Source organism: Monodelphis domestica, chromosome 5 (assembly GCF_027887165.1).
Source record: "Monodelphis domestica isolate mMonDom1 chromosome 5, mMonDom1.pri, whole genome shotgun sequence".
NCBI classification, from domain to species: domain Eukaryota; kingdom Metazoa; phylum Chordata; class Mammalia; order Didelphimorphia; family Didelphidae; genus Monodelphis; species Monodelphis domestica.
Genome location: NC_077231.1, coordinates 86,609,363 through 86,626,314, shown reverse-complemented (window position 1 = coordinate 86,626,314; position 16,952 = coordinate 86,609,363). Strand labels below are relative to the sequence as shown.

General features: G+C 36.1%; 1 protein-coding gene across 1 annotated transcript in view; it reads left to right on the top strand.

Annotated features, from left to right (window-relative positions):
• LOC103102546 (transient receptor potential cation channel subfamily M member 2-like) overlaps nucleotides 1-16,952 on the top strand; it is an 84,245-nt gene that overhangs the window by 43,204 nt on the left and 24,089 nt on the right. The gene's annotated exons all lie outside the window — the stretch shown is intronic.

The window sequence follows — 16,952 nt, the reverse complement described above, 5'->3', positions numbered from 1 at the left end:
CCTCCACTAGGTACAATGCAATGTCTCTGAACAATCTGCAGGGATCTAAAAAACACTATCCACAAGCAAAGGATAAACTACTGGAGTAAAAACACTGATGAAAAGCAACTGCTTGACTACAGTAGCTGAGAGGAAATGACTGAGGGGAGACTCTAAATGAACACTTTAGTGCAAATATCAACAACATGGAAATGGGTTCGAACCAAGAACACATCTGAAACCCAGTGGAATTGTGAGCCGACTATGGGAGAAGTGGTGGGAAGGGGGCGGGGAGAGGAAAAGATAATGATCAGTGTTTCCATTGAATAATGTTTGTAAATAACCAAATAAAATTATTTTTAAAAAAAAAAGAAGGCAGGAGTCACAATCATGATCTCTGTCAAAGCCAAAGAAAAACTATATCGAGTTAAATGTCATAAGGAAGTTAATTACATCCTAATAAAAGGCAGTATAGATAATGAGGAAAATATCTGTACTCAACATGTATGCACGAAATGGCATAGCATCCAAATTTCTAAAGGAGAAACTAGTGAAGCTCAAGGATGAAATAGATAGAAAAAAATATATTGATGGGAGACCTGAAACTTCCTCTATCAGAACTAGATGAATCAAAGAAAAAAATAAATAAGAAAGAGGTAAGAGAAGGGAAAGAAATCTTATAAAATATAGAGTTAGTAGACATGTGGAGAAAAATAAATAGGGACAAAAGGGAATACACCTTCCTTTCAACAGCACATGGCACATTCATAAAGACTGAGCATTTACTAGGGTATAAAAATATTACAAAAAAACTGCAAAAGAGGAGAAATAATGAATGGAACTTTCTCAAGCACAATGCAATGAAAATTATAATTAGTAAAGATACATGGAGAGGCAGATGAAAAAAATTAAATGGAAATTAAACAATACAATTCTCCAAAATCAGTTAGTTAAAGAACAAGTCATAGAAACAATAATTTCACTGAAGAAAATGACAATGAAGAAAACATTCTTTCAAAATCTATGGGATCCTGCCAAAGAGTTACTCAGGGGGGAAATATATATCCTTAAATTCATATAGTAACAAATTAGCGAGGGCAGAGGTCAATAAATTGGGCATGCACATTAAAAAACTAGAAAGTGAACAAATTAAAAATCCTCAGATGAAGACTAAATTAAAGATTCTACAAAACAAAGGAGAAATTAATAAAATTGAAAGTCAAAAAACTGTTGATTTAATAAATAAGACTAGAAGCTAGTACTTTGAAAAAAGAAATAAAATACACAAAGTGCGAATCAATCTAATTTAAAAAAGGAAAGAATAAAACCAAATTGACAGTATCCAAGATGAAAAGGGAGACCTCACCTCTAATGAAAAGGAAATTAAGGCAAACATTAAAAATTATTATGCCCAATTATATGGCAATCTCAGTGACATGGATGAATATATATATAAATAAATATAAATTGCCTTGACTAAATAAGGAAGAAACAGACTACCTAATACAACCCCATATCAGAAAAAGAAATTGAACAAGCCATCAAAGAATTCCCTAAGAAAAATTCCCTAGGGGCAGATGGATTCACAAATTAATTCTATCAAACATTCAAAGAACAAGTAATGCCAATATTAAACAAACTATTTGACAGAAAAAACAAAGAAGGAATTCTACCAAATTCCTTTCATGACAGAAATATGGTACTGATTCCAAAGCCAGGCAGGTTAGAAACAGAGAATGAAAACTACAGACCAAAATCTCCTTAATGAATGCTAAAATCTTAAATAGGATACGAGCAAAAAGACTCCAGCAAGTGATCACAATGGTTATTCAATATGACCAGTTAGGATTTATACCTGGAATGCAAGAATGGTTCAATATTAGGAAAACCATCCATATAATTGACCATATTAACAAGAAACCCAACAAAAATCACTTGATCATTTCAAAAGATGGAGAAAAAGGCTTTGTCAAAATACAACACTCATTCCTATTGAAAACACTAGAAAGCATAGGAATAGAAGGGCCTTTCCTAAAAATAATAAAGAGTATATATCTTAAACCATCAACAAATAAATATCATCTGCAATGGGGATAAACCAAAAGCCTTCCCAATAAGACCAGGAGTTAAACCAGGATGCCCTTTATCACCTCAATTATTTAACATTGTACTAGAAAAACTAGCAGTAGGAATTAAAGAAAAGGAAATTGAAGGTATTAAAATAGGCAATGAGGAGACCAAGCTATCATTCTTTGTTGATGATATGATGGTCTATTTAAAGAATCCTAGAGAATCAAATAAAAAGCTAGTTGAAATAATCAACAACTTTAGCAAAGTTGAAGAACATAAAATAAACCTACATAAGTCATCAGCATTTCTGTATATTTCCGACATGTCTCTGCAGCAAGAATTAGAAAGAGAAATTCCATTTAAAATCATCCTAGACAATATAAAATACTTAGGAATCTATCTGCCTAGAAAAAAACAGGAACTATATGAACACAATTACAAAAAACTCTCCGCATAATTAAAACTAGATCTAAAGAATTGGAAAAATATAAATTGCTCATGGTTAGGATGAGCTAACATAATAAAAATGGCCATCCTACCCAAATTAATTTACTTATTTAGTGCCATACTCATTGAACTAACAAAAAACTTCTTTCTGTACTATTTAAAATAATAAGAAAGTTCATTTGGAAGAACAAAAGATTAAAGATATCCAGGGAAATCATGGGGTAAGTGACCTCAGCAAAACAGTCTATGATAAACCCAAAGATCCCAGCTTTTGTGATCAAAATCAATGACTTGATAAAATCTACCTGGAAAATTGGAAGACAGTATGGGTGAGATTATGTTTGGATCAACGTACCTCACCTTACCCGAAGATAAACTCAGAAAGGGTGAAAGACTTGAATATAAAGAAGGAAACTATAAGCAAATTAGGTGAACACAGAATAGCATACATGTCAGATCTATGGGAAAGGAAAAATTTTAAAACCAAGCAAGATTTAGAAAAAAATCACAAAATGTAAAATAAACAATTTTGATTACATCAAATTAAAAATATTTTGTATCAACAAAACCAATGCAACCCAAATTAGAAGAGAAGCAAAAATTGGGAAACAATCTTCATAACAAAAACCTCTGAAAAGGTCTAATTATTCAAATTTATAAAAAGCTAGCTAAATCAATTTTACAGAACATCAAGCCATTCTCTAATTTATAAATGGGCAAGGGACATGAATAGGCAGTTTTCAGCCAAAGAAATCAAAACTATTAATAAGCACATGAAAAAGTGTTCTAAATCTCTTATAATCATATTGATGCAAATCAAAACAACTCTGAGGTATCACCTCATACCTAGCATATTGCCTAACAATATAGCAATGGAAAGTAATGAATGCTGGAGGGGATATGGCAAAGTGAGGACATTAATGCACTGCTGGTGGAGTTGTGAATTGATCCAACCATTCTGGAAGGCAATTTGGAACTATGCTCAAAGGGTGCTAAAAGACTGTCTTCCGTTTGATCCAGCCATAGCACTGCTGGGTTGGTACTCCAAAGAGATAGTAAGGAAAAAGACCTCTACAAGAATATTCCTAGCTACATTCTTTGTGGTGGCAAAAAATTGTAAAATGAGGTAATGCTCTTCAATTGGGGAATGACTGAACAAATTCTGGTATACGTTGGTGATGGAATAACATAGTGCTCAAAGGTATAACAAACTGGAGGAATTCCAGAGAACTGGAATGACCTCCAGGAATTGATGCAGAGTGAAAGTAGCAGAACCAGGAGAACATTGTACACAGAGACTGACACAGTGTGGTACAATACAATTGAATGTAATGGACTTATCCATTAGTGGCAATGCAGTGATTCTGAACATCTTGGAGGGATCTACAAGAAAACACAATCCACATTCAAAGGAATAACTGTGGGAGTAGAAATGTAGAAAGAAAACAATTGCTTGATTACATGGGTTGAGGGGATATGATTCAGGATATAGACTCTAAATGAACATCCTAATGCAAACATCAACAACATGGAAATAGGTTTTGATGAAGGACACATGTACTACCCAGTGGAACTGTGTGTAAGCTACGGTAAGGGTGAGGGGAGGGAAGGGAAAGAAAGAATATGATTTTTATAACCAAGGAATAATGTTCTAAATTGACTAAATAAATAAATACATAAATTGAAAAAAGAAGTATACTTAGAGGGTACAGTGTATAGGATTATATATCAAAAAATATTAAAAACTAGTAAAAAAGAGGTTAATACTAAGAGAAATGTGAAAAGAGAAAAACATTGGCAAACACAAAGTTCATAAAGAAACACATGGGGGAAAAGGGGAGAAGATCAATGTAATGGAAGGGCTGAAGAGGTCGGTGACAGATAAATTTACCCTCATTGGAATTGACTCAGAGGAAGAACAATCAGATCCCCTGGGGAAGAGAATTGTTTCCTTCCCTATAAAGAAGTAGAAGGGTAATAAATGCGCTGGTGGAGAGGGGAGCAATACAAGCAAGAGAGAGGTTCTGGGGTCATTTAAAAGGCACTATAGAGAGAAGAGAATAATAAGAGGGAAGTGGGTGGGAAGGGAAGTAATAAAAGGGAGGTGAAATGGGGGAAACTGACTAAAAGAAAAGTTTAAAAGAGGGGAGGGGATAAGAGAAAAGGCACAATCAACGGAGGAAATCAAAATGGAGGGGAATATACAGACAAACAGTAATCATAATCATGAATGTGAATGGGATGAACTCACCAATAAAATGGAAGTGGATAACACAATGGATTAAAAATTATAATCCTACCTTATGTTCTCTATAAGAAACACACTTGAGGCAGGTAGACATAAACAGGTTAAAGGTAAGAGGGTACAGCAGAATTTACTTGGTTGCAATTGAGACAAATAAGGCAAGAGAAACAATTATGATTTCAGACAAAGCTAACCCCAAAATAGATTTCATTAAAAGAGGAAAAGAAGGTAATTACATTATGATGAAATGCAGAAGAAATGAAGAAATATTAGTTTTCACCATATATGAACCAAAAGGTATAGCATTCAGATTTCTAAAGGAGATAAGGGAGGAAATAGAAACAAAAACCATGCAAGTGGGGGAATTTGACCTTCTCTTTTCAGAACTAGATAAATCAAACCAAAAAATAAATAAGAAAGAAGTAAGGGAAATCAATGAAATGTTTGAAAAATTAAAGCTAATAGATCTGGAGAAAAGTAAATAGGGAAAAAAGGAATATAGCATCTTTTCAACAGCACATAGTACATATACAATCACTGACCAGATACTAAGGCATGAAAACAGTGCAAACAAATGTAGAAAAACAGAAGGGATGCAATTTTTCAGACCCTATTTCAATAAAAATAATGAGGGCTTGTTGAAAGGCAGATTTAAAATTAATTGGAAATTAAATAATCTCATTCCTCAAAAGTGGTGGGTCAAAGAACAAATCAAAGAAACAATTACAGACTTCATTGTAGAGAATGACAATGAGGTAACAACATATCAAAACCAGTGGGATGTAACCAAAGGAGTGCTCTGAGGAAAATTTATATCCCTGAGTGCATAAAACAACATATCAGAGATGGAAGTGTTCAATGAATTGGGCATGCAACTTAAAAAAACTAGAAATAGAATGAATTTAAAATACCCAGATAAAACTAAATTGGAAATTCTAAAAATCAAAAAAGAAATTAATAATACTGAAAGTAAAAGAACTATCGAACTAATAAAAAGACTAGGAGCTTTTACTTAAAAAGACACACTAACTAGATAAATTAATGAAAGTAATGATTAATCTAATAAAAAAGTACAAAGAAAATCAAATTAATAATATTAAAGGTGAAAAGGAAGACCTCACATCTAATGAAGAGGAAATTTAGGCAATTACTCAGAACATTATTTCCCAATATATGATAATAAATATGACAATCTAAGTGAAAAGGGTGCATCTCTACAAAAATATAAATATCCTAGATTAACAAGAGGATATAGAATACTTAAACAATCCCATTTCAGAAAACAAAATTGAACAAGTCAGCAGGGAACTCCCTTAGTAAAAATCTCCAGGGCCAGATGAATTCACAAATGAATTCTATCAAACATTGAAAGAACAAGTAATCCAAATGCTATACAAATTAGTTGACAAAGTAAGCAAAGAAGGAGTTTTATCAAAATCTTTTAATGACACAAATATTGTCGTTGTCTCTTGGTGACCGAGAATAACAATTGTCTTTGTGTGTTTTCATCTACGATATACCCTCATATGGCTTTGAAGTCCAAAGACTGAGGGGCAAACTTTGTGGCACATGGGGCATGGAACGCCAGTTGTTAGGGGAGGTGCAGTTGTGGCCTGGTGTCGGCGTTCATGCGCAGCAGCAAGATGTCAACAACACTCATCTTCAAAGGTGGTGGCGGCATGGTTAATGTGGGTATGCCAGCTGCTTCTGTCAGAGGCAGCAAGTTCTAGTTGCTTTGGTGTAATGCCAGCCCACTTCAAGTTTGACTTTAGCTGATCCTTGTATCTTTTCTTTGGTCGGCCTTATTTCCTGAGTTCAGCTGACAGTTCACCATAGAATACCTGTCTTGGTATTCGCTGTGGGTCCATGCGGATGACGTGTACAGATCATCGTAGCTGGGTTTTGAGGATCATGGCTTCAATACTGGTGGAGTTGGCTCTGTCGAGGACTTCCTGGTTGGTGATTCGGTCCTGCCATCGGATCCTCATGATTGACCGGAGAGAGTGTTGGTGGAATTGCTCCAGCTGTTTCATGTGCTTCCTGTACAGTGTCCATGTCTTGCAACCATACAGGAAATGCAAATAAAAAAAAAAAACTCGAAAGCGATCAAATTTAAACCCCCCAGCAGAAAACCAAACTAGAAATCTGAAAAATTAAGGGAGAAATTAATAAAATAGAAAGTGATAGAACTATTGATTTAATAAATAAGACTAGAAGCTGGTATTTTGAAAAAAAACAAACAAAATCGACAAAGTACTGGTCAATCTAATTTAAAAAAGGAAAGAAGAAAAGCAAATTAACAGGATCAAAGATGAAAAGGGGGACCTCACCTCCAATGAAGAGGAAATCAAGGCAATCATTAAAAATTAACTTACTCAATTATATTGCAATAAATACAGCAATCTAGGTGATATGGATGAATATATACAAAAATACAAACTGCCTAGACTAACAGAAGAAGAAATAGAATTCTTAAATAATCCCATATCAGAAAATGAAATCCAACAGGCCATCAAAGAACTCCCTAAGAAAAAATCCTGAGGGCCCGACGGATTCACAAGTGAATTCTATCAAACATTCAGAGAACAGTTAACCCCAATACTATACAAACTATTTGACATAATAAGCAAAGAGGAAATTCTACTAAATTCCTTTTGTGACACAAACATGGGACTGATTCCAAAACCAGGCAGGTCAAAAACAGACAAAGAAAATTATAGATCAATCTCCCTAATGAATATAGATGCAAAAATCTTAAAGAGGATACTAGTAAAAAGACTCCAGCAAGAGATCAGAAGGGTCATCCACCATGATCAAGTAGGATTTATACCAGGGATGCAGGGCTGGTTCAATATTAGGAAAACCATCCACATAATTGACCATATCAACAAGCAAACCAACAAAAATCACATGATTATTTCAATAGACGCAGAAAAAGCCTTTGATAAAATCCAACATCCATTCCTATTGAAAACACTAGAAAGCATAGGAAAAGGAGGGTTGTTCCTAAAAATAATAAACAGTATATATCTAAAACCATCAGCCAATATCATATGCAATGGGGATAAACTAAATGCATTCCCAATAAGATCAGGAGTGAAACAAGGATGCCCATTATCACCTCTACTATTAGACATTGTACTAGAAACACTAGCAGAAGTAATTAGAGAAGGTAAAGAAATTGAAGGCATCAAAATAGGCAAGGAGGAGACTAAGCTATTGCTCTTTGCAGATGACATGATGGTCTACATAAAGAATCCTAGAGATTCAACCAAAAAGCTAATTGAAATAATCAACACTTTTAGCAAATTTGCAGGATACAAAATAAACCCACATAAGTCATCAGCATTTCTATACATCTCCAACATAGTTCAGCAGCAAAAACTAGAAAGAGAAATCCCATTCAAAATCACATTAGACAAAATAAAATACCTAGGAATCATTCTCCCGAGACAAACAGAGGAATGATAGGAACACAACTACAAAACACTCTCCACACAATTAAAACTAGACTTGAGCAATTGGAAAAACATGAACTGCTCATGGGTAGGAGGAGCGAATATAGTAAAAATGACCATCCTACCCAAACTTATCTATCTATTTAGTGCCATACCCATAGAACTTCCAAAAAATTTCTTTCCTGATTTAGAAAAAACCATAATAAAGTTCATTTGGAAGAACAAAGGATCAACGATATCCAGGGAAATAATGAAAAAAAAATACAAAGAAAAGGGGCCTTGCAGTCCCAGATCTCAAACTATATTACATAGCAGTAGTCATCAAAACAATTTGGTACCGGCTAAGAGACAGAAAGGAGGATCAGTGGAATAGACTTGGGGCAAGTGACCTCAGCAAGACAATATATGATAAACCCAAAGATCCCAGCTTTGGGGTCAAAAATCCACTACTCGATAAAAACTGTTGGGAAAACTGGAAGACAGTGTGGGAGAGATTACGATTAGATCAACACCTCACACCCTACACCAAGATAAATTCAAAATGGGTGACTGACATGAACATAAAGGAGGACACTATAAGTAAATTAGGTAAATACAGAATAGTATAAATGTCAGACCTTTGGGAAGGGAAAGACTTTAAAACCAAGAAAGACATAGAAAGAGTCACAAAATGTAAAATAAATAATTTTGACTACATCAAATTAAAAACCTTTTGTAAAACCAAAACCAATGTAACTAAAATTAGAAGGGTAGCAACAAAGTGTGAAACAATCTTCATAAAAACCTCTGACAAAGGTTTAATTACTCAAATTTACAAAGAATTAAATCAATTGTAAAAAACATCAAGCCATTCTCCAATTGATAAATGGGCAAGGGACATGAACAGGCAGTTCTCAGCCAGAGAAATCAAAACTATTAATAAACATATGAAAAAATGTTCGACATCTCTTATAATCAGAGAGATGCAAATCAAAACAACTCTGAGGTATCACCTCACTCCTAGCAGATTGGCTAACATGACAGCTATGGGAAGTAATGACTGCTGGACGGGATGCGGCAAAGTAGGTGCATTAATTCATTACTGGTGGAGTTGTGAACTGATCCAACCATTCTGGAGGGCAATTTGGAATTATGTCCAAAGGGCGATAAAAGACTTTCTGCCCATGACCTTCGGTTGGTGTGATTGGCACCACAACAGCATCACCACTTACAGGAAGAGAAGAGGGGACAATACAGAGTTCAGTCAAATCATTATTAGTGGACTCTCAAAGGAAAGTACATTGTTACCACTAACTGCTGAGACCAAAAATACATGGCTTCTCTGACTTTCCCCCACAGGATGAGTAAAATTCCCTAATTCCCTAATTCTAACCTTTTCTTCTTCGGCTCTACCTTTTAGTCCAGTGATTTACTTTGAATCAGTCCCCCTTGTCCCCTCCCTTGATGTTTCCCTTTTTAGTCCCTCCCTTTTTCTTCCCTCCCCCTCCCCCCATTGCTTTTCCCTTCTCCTTATCCTTGTTGGGTAAGATAGAATTCAAGATCCCAATGGATCTGGATGTTTTCCCTCTCAGAGTTGATTTCCCTGAGATTGAGGTTTAAGTAACCCCCCCCCTTCCTCTCCTTCTTATAGGAGTTTTCTTCCCCTCCCCTTCCCATGTGAATCTTTGTGTGAGAATGATTATTCTATTTGGTCTTTCTTTACCCCCTATTTATTCATTACATTTTCCCCACATATTAGTATACGTAGATTGATATAAATGTAGTCCTTATAGAAGAGAGTTTGAGTAAAAGAAGATAACATTTTCCCCCTTTCCTTAATATTTACCTTTTCAGGTATTCCTTGCTCTTTGATTTTCGGTATCAAACTTTCCACAGAGCTCTGGTCTTTTCTTTGCAAAAAGTTGGAAGTCTTCTATTTTGTTGAATGCCCATACTTTCCCTTGGAAGTATATAGTCAGTTTTGCTGGGTAGCTGATTCTTGGTTGGAGACCCAGCTCTCTTGCCTTTCTGAAGATCATGTTCCATGCCTTACGATCATTCAGAGTAGAACTTGCAAGGTCTTGTGTGACCCTGATTGGCATTCCTTTATATCTAAATTGTCTTTTTCTGGCTTCCTGTAGGATTTTTTCTTTTGTTTGATAGCTTTAGAATTTGGCAATTACATTCCTGGGAGTTGTCTTTTGGGGGTTTAGTGTAGAAGGTGTTCTGTGAGCTCTGTCAGTGGCTGTATTGCCCCCTTGTTCTAGAATATCTGGGCAATTTTCTTTGATTATATCTTGTATCACCATGTCCAGTTTGGTGTTTATTTCTGGCTTTTCTGGGAGTCCAATTATTCTTAAATTATCCCTTCTCCCTCTATTTTCCAGATCTATCACCTTGTCGGTGAGATATTTTATGTTCTCTTCTAATTTCTTGGTGTTTTGGCTTTGCTTTATTAATTCTTGCTCTTTTACACGATCGTTGTCTTCCAGCTGCCTGATTCTGGCCTTTAAAGCCTGGTTTTCCTTTTCAGTTTCATCATACCGGTTTTGTAGATGCGTGAATTTCTTTTGCATTATTTCCAACTTTTCCTCCCAGAAGGCTTCCATCTTTTTGGTCATTTCTGATTCAAATTCTTCATAGGTTTGTGGAGAGTTTCCATTTCCTTTGGAAGGTTTTGGAGCATTTTCTTGTATATTATCTTCTATCTGCTGTATTTTGTATTTTGGCTCCATAGAATGTGTCCAAAGTTGCCCCTTTCTTCTTATTTTTCTTGGTATTTTGGGGCTTCTGTGCTTCTGTGGAGTTTGCCATCTCTGAATGTGGAGGATTAGCTTTTCTTATCTCTGTCTGGTGTTCAGAGGCTTTAGTCCTGGGCAGATGGTTCTATGAGCTTTCCCTGGGTTAAACTGAATATGCCTCACTGGAACTAGAATGGAAGGGTCGGACCACGTTGCTTTCCGGAAGTTGCCTTCAGAATCGCTGGCCATGAGGCTGTTTTGTTGGCCTGCGGGGGGATGGGCTGCAGCTTCCCCAAGCTTCGAGGGCAGGGACTTTTACTGAGACTTTGATAGCAGGATCCAGCCCCTGAGGCTGTCTTGCTCCAGGCAGTGACTTTCACTGGGACTCGGATAGAGGGCCCTGAGGGTTGTTGTTCCGAGGACCCTGCTCTCTGAGCCGGGCCAGGCTGCGGCTTCCCGGAGCCTTGGACTCTGCGCTCCTACCCCTGAGGTCCGAGTGATCTCGGGTTCTGGCTTTTGAGGGGGGCCGTACCATTTGAACCGGGTCCAGGTCCAGGAGGAGGGTTCCCAGGGTCTATGCTGTTGATCGTTTTGAATTTCGGCGCCTTAGGAGCTTATCGTTTGAGATCGGTCGGGAAGGGTTTTCCGGAGATCTGAACTTTAGCTTTCTCTAAGCCGCCATCTTAACCGGAATTTCCCTGGGGCCTAATCAGGGTACTTCTTATCAGTCCTACTGTGCATCTTGGTGCTCCATGACCTTGGGTTGGTGTGATTGGCACCACAACAGCATCACGACTTACAGGAAGAGAAGAGGGGAGAATATAGAGTTCAGTCAAATCATTATTAGTGGACTCTCAAAGGAAAGCACATTGTTACTACTAACTGCTGAGACCAAAAATACATGGCTTCTCTGACTTTCCCCCACAGGATGAATAAAAAAAAAATTCCCCTTCAAAGCACTGACTCAGTGATGGATAATCCCTACATAAGTTAGACTGAGTGGAATCAGAATCCCATCAATAAGAAGAAGAGAATCACTTTAACACAAGGATTGTGAATCTGCCCTTTCAGGGAGAAAAAAAAAGCCTAGAGAGAGGACACTAATTCAATAGATATGGCAGTAATGATAGGTCCCTCCAGTAGTTCAATGGAAGGTAAAAGAGAGGAAGGACCTGGGAAGGAGACCCTTCACCTTAGAAAGACACAAACCAATCCTCCCTGGAGAGATATTCCCCATTTCCTCCAATGCCATACCCCAATTCCCTCCCTGGGAAGCTTATTTAAAATATGCTTACTTGGGAAGAGGCTGGAAGTGGAAGGTACTCGATCAGAAACAGAGGCTGTCCCCGCCTTGACACTGCTGCCCTCTGTGGTTGTGTCAGTAGCACTGGGAGATGCTGTTGTGCAAACTTCTTGTGTGCTGGCTGGAGGCAGGATGATAGCTGGAGTTGGTGTTTCCTCTGAGTTTCTCTATGACTCTGGAGTGTAACAGTTAAAATTTAGGAATTTGAGGCAGGTAGAAATTAGTTTTTCTCTCTGCAAGGAGTATTATATTTTATGAGGTTTATTAAAGATTAAGGATTAAAAAAAATACAGGATAAGAAAACACATGTCTAGGCCTCTTGCCTAGACACCTCACCTACATTATGAAAAGAGCCACCTCTGCTCCAAAAAGGAAGTCCAAAAGACCCCTCAGTAGGCAGAGAACTCCTTTAAATAATCAATTGTATTCTCAACAAGGTGATAATTCAGTGTGATTACAAAGCACTCTGGGGAAGTCGAGCAAAGGATTCTAGGGAAAGGAGTCCTGAATTTGAGTCTATTTTTACATACCCCCATTTGATCGTCATTGGGGAGAGAAGTTTCCCCAAAAAGGATCATGAAAACATAATCAACTTAAACATTACAGTAATTTGAGGATAAGAGAAAAAAAAACAAAATCAATAATTGCTGGATGCATTGCCAATGAGGGGGCAGTCGAGTTAGTTAGGGGACAGTCCCCTTTGGCATGAAAGTATACATACAAATAAATGTTCAATCAACCACACCCAAAGTTCAATTTTGTGCAGTTTGTGGTCTGGAGGCTTCTTCATTGTGTTTTCTCCAATAGTTCAGTTCTGGATTCAGAGAGGTAGCATCTTTCCTTACCTAAAATTCTTCTCAAAAGGAATTTAAACTTTGCAATTTAAATAATGATTTTTTTTTACATTCCCCCCATTAAGAGGGTGATTAAAAAAACAGGATCACTTAGGGATGCATGGTTGAGGTATCAGGTATATGAACCAATTGGTAAGAGATATTAAAAAGATATCAGAAAATCCAAATTAAAAAGAAAAAATTCTGGGTGAAAATATAGATTATCAAAGTCTTATGTGAAAAAATTCTATGTAAAAGAAAAATATATCTATAACAGTTCCTTGAATCAGGGCCCAATCAAAATGATCTAAGCAATGATGCATTTACCCAGTCAGTAGCCAGGACTACAGAAAGGTACCACACTATGAGAGGCAGAAAAGGGCACCAGATTATCAGAGCCAAGGTTTTGAGGATACTTGTCTGTGAGTATCTTCAGAGTGAGTGTGGACACAAGGAAGGCCTACATCTTAACATGAGTCAAGTGTCGCACCCCCAAGTATCACACTAGGTTCAAAACCTTTGTATTGGCCTAGAAGTGCATCTATCCATCCTGGATTGGCTTTTCTTTGGCCCTGTGCAATGGCTCTCGTGTGTATCTCTTTTCCTGGAATCAGACAGAATCATTAAGCAAAGTCCCATCATTTATTTAAATAATTAGTGGCATTGTTTTTATAGTCACAAGCTTTTTAAGGCATGCATTAGCTAATGTATCTTAAACTTATAGTACTGAAAAATCAAAAGGTTAAAGAAAATCTTAATACTGGTGACATGTGCTTCAAATATAAAGAAGAGAGAAAAAAATAAAAAAAACTGAAAAAATAAAAGAGCTTTAAAAAAATTCAAAAATGTAGCTTATAATCATTGACACGGTGTCAGAAAAGAAAATATATAATACAAGGCTTTCTCACCAAAAATGAGATCAATTTCCTCTTTATATCTGGCCATGTTCCACTGTGAGTATAAGGCAAATGAATTGAACAAGGTAACATTTTTTTAAAATAAAGAATAGTAGTATAAGTATGTAGATATCAATATCCCCAAAATTCTCAATAGCCCAATTAATTACAATAGTAAACAAACACACTTTCCTATTTCACATAAGTTGCTGTATGGCATTTTAAAACCTATGAACTGATGGATATTTGTCACAAGTTTTTACAAAAGCAGCAATCTTTCAACCTTGGTAATAAACATATTTTAAAAGAAAGTAAAACTCATCTTGGGTTAAGAACATAATCAAGAAATCTATATATCATTCTGGTGGAAGTAAAGTAGTGAGCTGAAGAGTATAAATGAGAGGTGCTCCTTTTTTGGAGGCTTTTTTAGGGGTACAAATTCCCTGAGATTAACTGCCCCTACTTCCATTCACATATTTAGAAATGCGGAAAGATTGGGGGTTATAAAATGTATTTCACTTCAGCTACTAGAAGGGGCCTTACCTCATGGTAGGGGCAGGCAAAAATGACCAGAGATTGTTAAGAAAAATTCCAAAAATCATGTTTAAAAAATCCCTTGAAATCAGTTGAGATATTTAGCACATTAAATTTTCCAAAGGTTCTTATACAATTATAACCAGTTCTGCTGAAGTCTATCTATCCTCTATATGACAATTTGCAAAGGGAAAAATAGGAAAAAACTTTTTTTCACATATCGGCTTATTCAATAATATTTGTTTAGCACAGTTATAGGGGGAAAACAACAGAATATAACAGTAGTCAAAACTCAGTACATTAAATGAACAGTATAACAATAATATTGACTCCAGTAATATATGAACTTAAAATCACCAAGTTAAACCTTAAACAAAAAATGCAATAGAATAGAGATTTTTATAAATCATTGGAGAGTCTGAAATGCCTTAAAACATAGCCTTTAGTCTCTTCAAAGTTCTTTGGTATTTAGTCGGTATTTGATGTAGACACCCAGGTCTAGATACATCACAGCATGTTGTAATACTTGGGTGAAAAATAGGTTGAATAGTACTGGAGCAAGGACACAGCCTTGTTTCACGCCATTGGAGATGTTGAAGCGATTGGAAGTCTCTCCACCAGATAGGACTTCCCCTGTTATGTAGACATGAAAGAGCTGGATCAGTTTGACGAATTTTGCTGGGCAACTGAGCTTGCTAAGGATCACCCACAATGCTTCCCTGAAAACACCCAGGAATGTTATAGCCAAATTCAAAAACTATCATACCAAAGACAGTATATTACAAGCTGCCAAGAAGAAGTCATTCAGATACCATGGAACCACAGTGAGGATAACGCAGGATCTGGCTGCATCTACACTGAAGTACCGAAAGGCATGGAATATGATATTCTGGACAGCAAGGGAACTAGGTCTACAACCAAGAATCAATTACCCAGCAAAACTGACTATATTCTTACAGGGGAAAGTATCATCATTCAAAAAAATAGAAGAATTCCAAGAATTTTCAAAGGAAAGCCCAGACCTGAACAGAAAATTTGATGTCCAAGCACAGAACTCAAGAGAATCATCAAAATATAATTTAAAAAGAGGGAAAAAGAAAAACAAAACAGAATAACAACAAAAAAACCCTGTTTTAAGAGTCAATGAGTTAAAATGATATATATATATCCCTATAAGACAAGAGGTCATTGGTAATCTTAAAAAGTGTTGTTATCTACTTGGAAGCTAGATGAACTACACTTTGAGGGAACAGTGACAAACTGTATAGGATGAAATAACAAGATATAAATAGGTATATATATATATATATATATATATATATATATACATAAATACATATACATGTGTGTATATATATATATACAAAATTATAGCTAAAAAGAGATTAATAATAAAAAAATGGGAAAAGAAACAAAAGGGAATAAACTTATTTGTCACAAAGAAGCTCATGGTGGGAGAAGGGAAAACATCAACACACTGGAAAGGTAAAAATGTTGGTGATAGAAAATACTCAAATCTCACGTGCATTGAAATTGACCTAAAGAGGGAAGAACAATCCAATCCATTGGGCCAGAGAATAGATTCGTGCCCTATAGGGGCATAGAAGGGCAACAAATGGACTGGTTGGGAGGGAAGCAGTATAAGGAAGGGAGAGGGTGAGAGATTATTTTAAAAATACTGTAATGAAAATAAGGGGGGAATAAGAAGGGAGGGGGGTAGAAAGGGAAGTATATTAAGGGTGGGAACTAATGGGACTAATTAAAAAAAAAGATTGGTGTAGAAGGAAATAGTGAATGAAGAAAAGGCAGAGCTAGAAGTAGAAATCAAAATGCTGGGAAATACACAGCTGATTATCATACCTCTGAATGTGAATGGAATGAACTCACCCATAAAACACAAGCTAATAGCAGAGTGGATAATAATCCAAAACCCTACCATATGCTGTCTCCAAGAAATACTCATGAAGAAAGTAGATACACATAGGGTGAAAGTAAGAGGATGGATCCAAATCTATTGGGCATCAACTGATAAAAAGAAGGCAGGAGTCGCAATCATGATATCTGACAAAGCCAAAGTAAGAATAAATTAAATCTAGTTAAAAGAGATAGGGAAGGTACTTACTTTCTGATAAAGGGAATGTAGATAATGAGGAAAATATCAATACTCAACATGTATGCACCAAATTGCACAGTATCCAAATTTCTAAAGGAGAAACTAGTGGAGCTCAAGGATGAAATAGATAGAAAAACTATACTAGTGGGAGACCTGAACCATCCTCTATCAGAACTAGATGAATCAAACCAAAAAATAAATAAGAAAGAGGTAAGAGAAATAAATGAAATCTTGGAAAAATTAGAGTTAGTAGATGTGTGGAGAAAAATAAATAGGGACAAAAAATACACCTTCTTTTCAGCAGCACATGGTACATTAACAAAAATTGACCATGTATTAGGGAATAAAAACATT